Below are 12,724 nucleotides of genomic sequence, written 5' to 3' on the forward strand. Positions count from 1 at the left end.
AAAACGTGAAAATGGCCGGCGGCCGGCGGGTCCTCTCTCTCTCTTTCTCTCTCCTCTCTCTTTCTCTCTCTTCTCTCTCTTTCTCTCTCTTCCCCGAGAGTTTTTCAAAATTAAAACCCTGTATGACACTGTTCATGCCACGTGGACCAATCAGAAACTGACACGTGGCGTTTCACTGTTCACCGACCCAAAAAAAATATTAAAATAATACGGTATCCGGTAAACTTCAAACGTCCATAACTTTTTAACCGGATGTCCGTTTTAAGCGTGCCGCTAGTCTATGAACTCGTATCGACGAGTACTTTACAACCATACAAGAGTCAACTCACAATTACATCACAAGAAAAAGTCAACTCCCGGCACCTTTTAGACAGTTTACACTTCAACTTGTTTTGCCCATAACTTTCAAACCGTAGCTCCGTTTTCGACGTGCTACTAGTCTACGAACTCAGGGCGTCATGCACTTCGCCACGGTACCCTAGTCAACTCAAAATTCTTACCGAGTCAAAAAGTCAACTTTTGACCCCTTTTGGTCAACGGTCAACGGTCAACGTGCACGGATTCCGGTGCGATTCGGGACGGGGTGTTACAATATCTTTACATGTGAGATAGCTCAAGAGTGAAAGTAGATATCATGGGAATAATCAAGTTGAAGCTTACCATAAAATATTTTTAAAATTGCCAGAATTTTCTTATGTACCCTCAATAAGAAAGAATTTGTTTATGTTTCTTTGGATAGTCAGGATTATAATTTTTTGTTTGATAATAACAAAGTTGAACTTTATATTATTGGTTTTGGAACTTTATGTGCAATTTATATCAACTTCATTTATTTGGTAATGATCTAATTCTTTTGTTAATTCTATAGACACTCCTATTTTGTTGCTTCCAGATGCACAACAATTAATGATAATTCCTCTATGTTGTGGCATATGCTTTTGGAATATATTTTTAGGCACAGAATATAAAGGTTAGTGAAAGATAGAATACTTTCTAATCTTGACTTCTTCGACTTGTCAACCTATGTTGAATGCATAAAGGGAAAGCTGACTTTCAATGTTGGAAGGATAAGATTGCTAGGTGTGGAAATATTTTAAAGTTAATCCACACTAATATACGTGAATTTTTCAACCAACCGCTTTGGATGGTTATAGATATTTTATTACCTACATTAAAGACTCTTCTAGTTATGGACATGTTGAGCTTATCTATAAGAAGTCAAATTCCTTATTTGCCTTTAAGGAGTTTAAGGTAAAGATGGAGGTTCAAAAAAATGTGAAACTAGAGATCTGAAAAAAGTGGTGAATTTTACAGTAAATATGACAAGATTGGATGTAACCTGATGCCATTTGAAATTTTTTTGCACGAGTGGGGCATTGATGTACAATATATAATGCCTGATACTCCTCAGCAAAATGATACAGCTGATAGGAGAATCATACTTTATTGGACATGGTGTAATTCATGTTGGCAAGTTCTAGTTACCAGATTACTTGCGGGGAGAAACTTTGAGGACAATAACTTATATTCCAAATCAAGTGCCAAGTAAATCTATTCATAAAATTCCTTTTAAGTTGTAGTTAGGGAGAAAGCCTAATGTGTAGCATTTCAAGTATGGGGTTGCGAAACTAAGGTACGAGTTTATAATCCCCAAATTAATAAATTGGATTTTAAAATCATTAGTGGTTATTTTGTTTGCCATTGTATACGATCTAGGGGTTCCAAATTCTTTTGCACATCCCACACCACCTGAATTCTTAAGTCAGACCAGGCTGTTTATTTTTAAGATCATTTTAGATTTGATGACAGCAAAGGTCCAAGGGAGCTTCAATTTAGAGAAAAAGGTGCTTTGAGTCTCATTATTAATGTTCTTGACATAGATGTTATTGATCTAGTCATTGATGAACCAATAGTTGATCAGGGTGAACATGCTATTGAAAAGCAGGATATTCAACTACTACAGATACAGATGTGCCTTTGAGAAGGTCATAGAGGACTTCGAGATCCACTATACCTGATGACTACGAGGTTTATCTGCAGAAGCATGAATTTAATATAAGTGATGAGTCATATCTAATCACGTTTAAGGAGGCCATAAGTAGTTCTCACTCAAATTTTGATTGGATGCAATGGAAGATGAAAGGAAATCAATGGCATTGAATGGTATATGGGGCTTTGTTGAGTTATCAAAGGGTAGCAAACCAATTAGGTTTAAATGGGTATTTAAGACTAAAAGAGACACCAATGGTTAAATGGCAAGATATAAGGCTACACATAGACGTTCTTTCCTATATTCACAAAGGTTTCTTTTAGTATGGTCATTGTGGCTCATTATGACATGGAGTTGCATTAAATGGATGTCAGAACTGCTTTTCTGAATGGTGATTTGTATGAGAATTTGTATATAGTTCATCCAATTAACTTTTAGCAAATGGGAATGATAATTTAGTTTAGAAGGTTAAAAATTTTATTTATGATCTTAACAGGCTTTGAGATAGTGGTATCTCAAGTTTGATGAAAGCGTTATAAAAAATAACTTTAAGGAGAATGTTGTTGATAGTTGTATATATATGAAAGTCACCGAGAGCAACTTCATATTTCTACTATTGTATGTTGATGACATACTCTTGGCTACCAATGACACTGACCTATTGATTGAGACAAAGCAAATGTTGCAAAACCATTTTAATATTAAAGATCTTGATGAAGCTTTCTTTATTTTGAGCATTAAGATTGTTCGAGATAGGACTAATTATATGTTGCACTTGTCTCAGGAAGCATATATTGATAGGATCCTTAAAAGGTTCAATATGCACACTTGTTCTTCTGAAAGTGTACCAACCCAAAGGATTAAAGGCCTTCTAAGAACCAGTGTCCTAAACATGATAAAGAAAGGATGGAAACGAAAAACGTTTGCTATTCTTTTGCAGTTGATAGTTTTATATATGCTCTAGTTTGTACACGATTTAATATAGCTTTTGCAGTGGATTTGCTTGGTAGATTTATAAGCAATCCTAGTCCTATACCAGGCAGCTAAGAAGGTCTTTAAATACCTTTAGGGTACTAAAGATCATATGTTGATATATCGATGCACCAACTCTCTTGATATAGTTGGTTAAAAAGTCTATGATGTATATCTATTATGGTAGAAGGAACTATATCTTGGTGGAGGCAAACTGTGACAGCATCCTTGACTATGAAGGTAAAGTATGTGGCATGTTAGAAGGCAATTCATCATGCAATTTGGCTTCGAAACTTTATTCCTGATTTGGGATTGGTTGACTCCATTGACAGGCCTATTATGATATAATGTAATAATACTATAGTAGTGGTTTTCTCCAACAATTTAAAAGGTATTTATGTGGCAAGATACATCAATGTAAAGTATTTTGTAGTGAAGAAAAAAATTGAGGGCCTATTTATTGTTATTCACATGCTAACTTACAACATGGTGGCAAATCCATTGACTAAAGCCTTACCAGCAAGTACATTTAAGGAGCATATATCTCGTATGGAATTATTGGGAAATTGAGATTACAATGGGTCAGTGGGAGCTTATTATGTAATTTGCAATAATGTCCATGTTGAGCATTGTTTATTGTTTTAAATATTGTATTGTTAAGAAAAATATTTATGTATGTAGATCGTTATTTATTTATAAAATATCTATTTCACATAATGTTACTCCTTATATTCATAGGCTTTTTGAGACTTTTACACTATATATACGTTAATCCACAAGTAAGTCCCTATTGGCTATATTTTTTTATCTTTTCGGTACACAATGTTCTCTAATTAAATGGTATCATATGTTAGGGGATAGCACGTGGCAAGGTAAATCTCTTCTCTTTAAATTGAGCTTATGACATGCAAAATGCTCAGTTGAAATGATATTTAGTATTAAGATATTTACTGGTAGAATCTCTACTGCCTAATTTGATATATTGTTATGTTCTGACAATATGATATATACTTAGATGTACTTTGTTTTGAGAGATTATATAATAAGTGAGTTTTAATGATACATATATGATGATTTTATAATCCAAGTGGGAGAATGTTGTATATATATATATATATATATAGATATATTGTGTGGACTTATTATAATTAATAACTTACTTACAAGGCTTATTTGTACTATTAATGACATCGACTTATTTATTGATTTATGCAGTAGGGTCCTCAGGCACAAACTTTCTGTAATATTACAATTGGCCAATTAGACTTGAGGACCAACTTTCTTTAGAAACTCATTTGACTTATCCATATTTTTATTATTATTATACTTATTATCAAATTATTATTTTTATATGTGTTAAAAATAATGGATAAGTCAAGTGACTTGCACATAACTTCAATCTTTAAAAGGCTGAAACTTTATTGATGGGGCAAATGAGAGAGATGTATTTTTTCTTAGGGTTTAGAGGGATCATCACTAACCTGTAAAAGAGAGAAGGTTAGAAAACAGTGTGTCCATTTTAGGCACTGCAATCACGTGTTTTTTATTTGGTAGATCGCATATCAAGATTATCAATGGTTATTATAGGAGGTTACTAGTTCTACCATTAATTTATTTATTTTAGCGGAATTTATTGTGTGTACCATTTATGGATTTTATAGTATTTGAATATTATTTAAACTAACAAATAGAGCACTCACTACTCCTAAATTACTCTCACATGCAACACATGTGGTAATTTTGTTAATTTTTTTTTTACATAAAATGCAAAAAGGACCAACGGTGCAAGGTTATGATGAGTTTAGAGTGCAAAATAGCGGAAAAAATAGGTTAAGGTGCAATATACAAGAGTCAATATAAATTAAGGTGCAAGAGAGACAATTTCCCAATAAAATAAAAGAACATTTTTTTTTAATGAAAAATTGTTCAGTAAATTTATAAAATTTAGGTTCTCCAATAATCAACCTCTCCCATAAGCTAAGAAATATCCAAAGATAACTTGCCAGATTTTGCTAGAAGCAAAATCAAATTTTAATGTTAGAAGTACAAATATAATATTTAAGCAAGGTTTACCAAATGCTCGTATTCTAATTTTATAGCTTTTAGCAATTTTAAAATAACAATTTATAAAACACTTATTAGATTGATAGAAAAACTAATTGTTGCTTTAGTATTGCTTAAGCAGGGTGACTTTTTCATAATCTACAACAATCCCCAAACAAGCTAATCTAAAACAATAATGCTATAGTTGCTAAAATATTTACCAAAGAATATATTAAATTATGTAACAATATTTAATTTACTTAGTCATTTATCCATTTTAAGATTCTCTTATTCATTTTTAAGTTTTATTAATATTTCACCAATTATATATAGAGACATTTTTTGATAAATGTTTTTGGTAAACAATTTAGTGCCAGAAACATTTTTAACCTAAAAATACAAATGTAATATAAAATTATCAAAAATACTAATTAAAATACAACAATGCTAGAGTTTTCAAAATGATAACCAATGTGATGAATAATAATATATCAATATTTAATTGGAAATTTTTTTATTCTTTTATCCATTTAAATATTCATTTATTTAAGTTATATGTATATATCAATTAATAATATATTTTCACATTTTGTTACTAAATTTTTTTAAGATATTTTGATATCTATAATGTTACTGTTAAAAATGTAAAAGAAAAAATTTAATTTTTTTCTTAAAATGAAAGTATTTTAATTGTTTATTCCAAAAATAATAATAATTTAATAATTAAACTATTTTAATTGTTTATTCCAAAAAATAATAATTTAATGATTACAATCGTTAAAGGTTCTTAATTGGAACCTTATTTTCTTATCTTGAGTTATTAATTTGTTGATTTTAATATCTTAAATTAATATTATTTAATAATAATTTTTCTGTTTAATTTTCTTTAAACGTTTTATTAGCATAGTATTTATTTATTTATTTATTTTCAAAGTAGTCAAAGAATTCGAACATTATATTCTTTATTTGTTTAGGGTTTAATTTTTCATAAAAAATTAATCTATATTTGTATTTTAATTCTTTATTAACTTTTCATAATTGATTTGAAACCAAGACCACCGTTGACTTTTGATCGTCATACGAAATCCCATTTAAACCAATGTTCTTGTCCCTACTATTACTCCGCCAAAAGGAGGTCATCAAAGCTTGAATTTCCTTCAAAAGCTAACTTGGAATATGAAAACAACAATAAGTTGGAATAGCTTGGGCAACAACATTAATAAGAATTTCTTTTCCCACCTTAGAAAATAATTGCTCCTTCCACTCTTGACGCTTCAATTCTATCCTTAATAACATTAAAATGGACACCCATATTCTGACCCATGAAAATTGCGAGACTCAAATAAGTATCATGAACACCTGCTTAATCCCCAATTAAATATGCAGAGAAGTATTAGGACTGAAAATAACCAAAGATTTTCCAAAATTTACCTGCTATCCTGAAGCTTTCTCATACTCAAAAAGAATTCCTTTTATCCAATGTGCCTCATTTAAAGTTGCCTAAGCAAATAAGAGATTGTCATCTACAAAAATAAATGGGAAACAAAGGAGCTGAATGTGCCACTCTCACTATCCCAATAATATACCATCCAAAACAGTGCAGAAAAGCCTTCAGCACAAAGGGAAAATAGATACAGGGGCAGATGATCACCTTGCCTTAGTCCACTTTTAGGATGAATAGGGTTTCCCATGAATAAGGATTGAATAAGAAATAGAGGAAGCACATTTAATAATTAAATCAATCCAGTTTGTATGAAAACCTAATTTCTCCATAATTGCTTGTAAGAAATCCCACTCCACCCTATTATACGCCATGCTTATGTCCAAGCTTAATGCAATAAAACAATTTTCCCCACCCTATGCCCCTTAATGAAATACATGGTCTCAAAAGCGACAGTTACATTATCGGTTATCTCGCATCTTGGAACAAAGGCACTCTGTTCATTAGAAATAATCTCAAGTAAAGACAACTTCAACCAATTAGGCGAAGTTTTAGAGATTATTTTATAAATCATATATTTTAAAGGCTAATTGATCAAAACTTTGAAACTAACCCTGTATTTCTAACTATAGGCAAAGCAGTAATCAAACTATGATTTAGATTACCCAAATCTCCACCATTATTTAAGACATCCAAGCAACAACTAGTACTAACTTCAGGACCAACCACATACCAAAAATTATGATAAAAGAGAGCCGGTACTAAAAAATATTATAAGCATATATTAAATAATGTTATTTGTATAAAAAATACAATATGATTAAAAGCATACATTAAATAATATTATTTATAACAACACAACGATTATTAGGACTCATGAACTACTAAAATCAGTGGGCGATCCACCGTAATCACCGTAATTAGGACTCATGACTTCAGTGATCTTGTGGCTGAGCGAGTGGCATCGGTTGCATCATCAGCTTCAATTAACGAGTAGAAGGAGGCCTTTCAAGTTTAAGTTGCTTCTTCTTATTCTTCTTCTTCATTTTCTGCTTCTTCTTCAGGGAATCAATATAAGTTGCTGGGGGCGGTTGCAGTATTTGCTTGCAAGACTTATCGGACCAATCTCTATGAAAATAAAATTGGCAACCTTTTATCAACTCAAAAGGAGGGTGGAGACTACTATCACAATTGTGAATTAAAATGACCACAGATAATGGATCCATTTCCACTTCAATGTGATTCAAATACGGACTGTTTGTTTTTATGTTATATAGAAAAAAGATTTTACTTGTTTTTTTTTTTTTTTTTTTTTTTTCCCCGGTCACTCGGAGGATATAATGAAAAGTCGTACATTGGTTGAATGGAAATTACAAGAATACTTTATAGGAAGTAGTTAATTGGTAAATCTAATATTAGCCTCCTCTTTCTCCTTAGCCTTTAGTAAGCTTACATATTTTATTTCTCATATTCATAATGTGAAAAATCATTTATAATTAAAGAACAATCATATTTTGACAGTAGAACTTAGAATTAAGTTAGTCAATAAGAATTACTATAAAAATTAATTAATCAATTAACTAATAAAAAAAGCCCTAAAAATTAATTAATAAATTAACTAATAAAAAAAGCCCTATTGAATGGTGATCACTCAGGGGTGATCACTCGGGCAGAAGCTTGACTTTTAATAAGTGGGGACAGTTAACAAAATGATGTAAAATTGATAAATTGTTTTTTACAATGTATATTTACAACAATCAAAAATATTAAAATTCAAAATCTACGATGAAAATTTTTTACCCTAGTTTTCCTTTTGTTTTACTTTAGCCCGCTCCAGTAATTGAACTATCAGTCAGACTTGCATATTTTACTTTAAATGACAATTTTAATCTTCTCTTATTGACATATATATATATATATATATATATATATATATACACACACACACATAGTGTATATACATACAATTTAAATTTTATAGGCTATCTAATTCACTTTATAATACATGATATTAACAAATGGAGTAAAAGGGAAAATGTTAAAAAATAAATAAATAAATAAATTTAAAGAAAAATCCAATGTTATATGCCTATCATATAGTAATTAATAGACTGTCATAAAAAAAATTCACTTTTCCTTATTGAATTCTATAACTTTCTTATAGATAAATATTGTGGAAATGAATGGATAATTAATAAATAAAAACAATGTTATATATAAAATTATTTTTTTATTTTTTTTATTGACTAAACATTGACTTCCACATAAGAAAACTATAAATTAAACATATATAAAATGTAATAATAAATAAATTATATTAAACATATAAAGTAATAAGGTTAAAAATGTCATTTCAAATCAAATATAAAAGTTGATTAATGGTTTAGCTACTAAAAGGGCTAAAATGAAAAAAATAAAAATAAAAAATGAAAATAAAAAAGCAGGGGTATAATTTGTTAAAATATTGGTTCAAAAAATCCGTAACAAAGGGTGCTAAAGTAAAATTTAGTATTTGTATACTGTTTATTCATTTAGTTTTTTGGTTTCTTGGTGAAATAACTTGCATATTAATTTACTTAGCATTTAACGGTATTACTTTTGAAACTGCCTAGACAATAATTAGATTATGTGTTTGTAAAGTTTAAATATTTTTTAAAACAAACTTAGCATATTAGTTCAAAAATGTTTCCACAATAATTAATGTATTTTTTAAATAGCAAAAAAAATTAAATTATAGGTTTTAAGAGCTTAATACTTTTGAAAAACATTTTTTTTCAGTTAAAAAAACAATAAGTTTAGAAGTTGGCTCATAAAATTTAGTGGCTGTTTTTGAAATTTGACATATAATCATTTTAATAGTAGAGTGTTATAGTTTGCTAGTCAACAACTTTTTTTTTTCCCGGATTTAATAATTATGAAAACATTTCTTTAGTTAATAAAATAAAATAGTTAACGGAAGTAGGGTTTTGTTATTTTGTTTTTTTGTCTTATCATTATTATTATTATTATTATTGTTATTATTAATATTATTATTATTATTTCTTATCTTTCTCAATTTGCGTACCGACTTTTATGCCTAGATTGAGCATAGAGTTTAAAACACTACTATTGAATAATTCCCACATCAAATAAAATCAAAAAAACAGTAACTCTTTATAAAGCGATTCAATCCCTTAGGCAGCGCCTGGCTTAGCAACGTAAGTGGAAGCTTGGGATGACGGTGGGCTTTTGTCGTGGGCTTTGCAAATTATTCTCAATGACAAGATACATGATCCAACCATAGGCATTTGCTCATAATATAAGTAAAAGAGGCCTCATCGGCAACGGGCTATGACAATGAAACTATGTTTGTGGTTCACTATCTTTACACTTGGGCCTGACGTGACCAACAAATTTTTTTTTTTTTTTTTAATTACAATTGATTTTGCTTGAGGCAATGACCTATTTTCTCGTTAATGTTTATAAGTATTCCCTCCATATCTATCGCTAATTTTTGTTCAAAGTTTTTAGAACTGCTATAACATTGTATGCCCCTATTTTTGGAATTGCTATAACAATTGTATTCTCCTTGGTTCTTCTTCATCAAAAATTTAAGGTTTAAAAATATTTACTCAACATTCATTAGCATTGAAAATTAATGATAATAATAATCAATGAATAAATATTAAAATTAAAATTAAATATAAAAAAAAAAAAAAAAACCCATACACAAAAACTTAACCATTAGTCACCAACAGTCATTTCGAGTGCAGACTCCTACTGATTTCTATGGACAACTACAATAAGTGGCGGGTCCTAATATTTACTCAACACTCATTAGTATTAAAAATTAATAATAAGAAATGAACCATCACTACTACTAATAATAATAAATAAATAAAAACCCATACACACAAAAATTAGTCATAACAATCATTTGGAGTGCACACTCCTACTAATCACTATGAACCACTGAAATAAGTATCAGGTCCACCTAGCTCGACATCTTTTTTTCTATATGTACTACATATTTCTTTTGTTTGAAAAAAAGAAAACAATCTTTAAGAAAGGATGTAGTGCCCACTTTCAAAAAAATAAAGTGCCTCTTTATGTATTCTCAAAAAATAATTGATATTGTTTTTTTTTTTTTTTTTTTTTCTCCTACGAAAGATATGTAAAATTATTTAAATAACACTAAATTTAAATTTTCCCTTCTTATCTAGTCAGTATCAGTTTTTGGTGTGTATAAGGTTAAAACCTCTATTTTGTTAACTTAACTAGCTTTCTAATTTTATATATAAGTTAAGATTATTTTTCCCAGAATGAAAAAGATCGTTTCAATTGGCTCAAAATTGTAGCAAATGAATTCTAGTTTAAGTTTAAAATATATTTATAATTAGTTTAATGCAACAACTTACATTATATTTTATTATCCATACCGCTCAACAAAATTTCTATAAAAGAAATAATAAGTGAATTATATTATTTATAAACTAAAAGGTTAAAAATGTCATTTTAAATCAAATATATAAGTTGGCTAATAGTTTGACTAATAAAAGGGGCCAAAATGAAACAAAAATGAAACTGAAAGAGCTGGGGCGAAATTTGTGAAAATAGATGTGCATTGGTTCAAAGTATCCGTAACAAAGGATGCTAAAGTGAAATTTACCATTCGCATAGTTTTTTTTTTTAAATAATTTTTTTGGGCTTTTCTTGTTGTTTTATTATTATTTATTTATTTTTATTTTGTTAAACAACTTGTATATCAATGTACTTACAAATTACAATATATGTTTTATTTTTGAAATAGCATAGAAAATAAATAAATTATGGGCTTATAAAGTTTAAATACTTTTTAAAACAAACTTAGCATATTATTAGTTCAAAATTTTTTTACAAAATAAATAGTTTTTTTTTTAAAATAGCGTAAAAAAGTTAAATTATAGGTTTAAAAGCTTAACAATTTTGAAAAAATATTTCTCTCAGTTAAAATAATATTAAAAAAAGGAAAAAAAAAAAAAGATTTAAGTGTAGAAGTTAGTTCATAAAATTTAGTGGACTTTGAAATTTGACAGAACTATTTTAAAAGTTGAGTTTTATATAACTTAGTACTTAAAAACTCCCGCATTTCATAATTTTGAAACCATTTATTTAGTTAAATAAAATAATTAATGGAAGTAGGGTTTTATTATTAATTATTATTAATTATTATTAATTATTATTTTGTATGTTTCTCAATTTGTCCATCGGCTTTTACACTATCATGGTTGAGCAAAAATTAATAACATTACTATTCACTAATCCCACATCGATTAAAATCACATTACAATAAACCTTTATAAAGCAAGTCAATCGGGCAAGCCACTGCCTGGAGTGGTTATATAAGCCAACATACCATGTTAAGACTTGGGATAACGGTGGGCTTTGTAAGTGGATCTCCATGAAAATCCAACCATAGGCATTTGCTCATGATACATGGGAAAAAGGCCTCAACGGCAACGGGCAATGACACAATGATACCATGTTAATGATTCACCATCTTTGCACTGTGGGCCCGTCCTGACCAACAATTTTTTTATTTTTTTTTTCCAATTGATTTTGCTCGAGTTTATTAAGACCATGACCTATTTTCTTGTTAATGTTTATAATTATTCACTCCATATTTATCGCTAATTTGTGTTTAAAGTCTTTGGAACTGCCATAACAATTGTATTCTCCTTGGTTCTTCATCAAAAATTAAAAGTTTAAGAATATTTACTCAACATTCATTACCGTTAAACAATAATAATAATAATAAACATTAAAATTTATAAAAAATAAATAAATAAATAAATAAAAATAAAAAAAATAAAAAATAAATAAAAAATAAAAATAAAAAAAACCCTACACACAAACACAACCATTAGTCATTGACAATCATTTCGAGTGCGGATCCAACAAATCACCAAGAACATCTACAATCAGTGGCAGGTCCGCCTAGACTCGATTTCTTTAATCCATATGAACTACTATATATTTCTTTAAAAAATAAATAAATAAGTAAAAATCTTTAAGAAAAAGGTGGCGCCCACTTTCGTATAAATAAAGTGCTCCTTCTATTTATTCTCAAAAAATACTTGACACTGTTTTTCTATTTTCTTTCCTACAAAAAATATATACAATTATTTAATAACTCTTAATTTAAATTTTCCCTTCTTATCTAGTTAGTATTAGTTTTTGATGTGTATAAGGTTAAAACCTCTATTTTGTTGACTTAACTAGCTTTCTAATTTTATATATAAGATCACTTTTCCCAGAAT

This window comes from Ziziphus jujuba, chromosome 2, assembly GCF_031755915.1.
Source record: "Ziziphus jujuba cultivar Dongzao chromosome 2, ASM3175591v1".
In the NCBI taxonomy this organism is placed as follows: Eukaryota; Viridiplantae; Streptophyta; class Magnoliopsida; order Rosales; family Rhamnaceae; genus Ziziphus; species Ziziphus jujuba.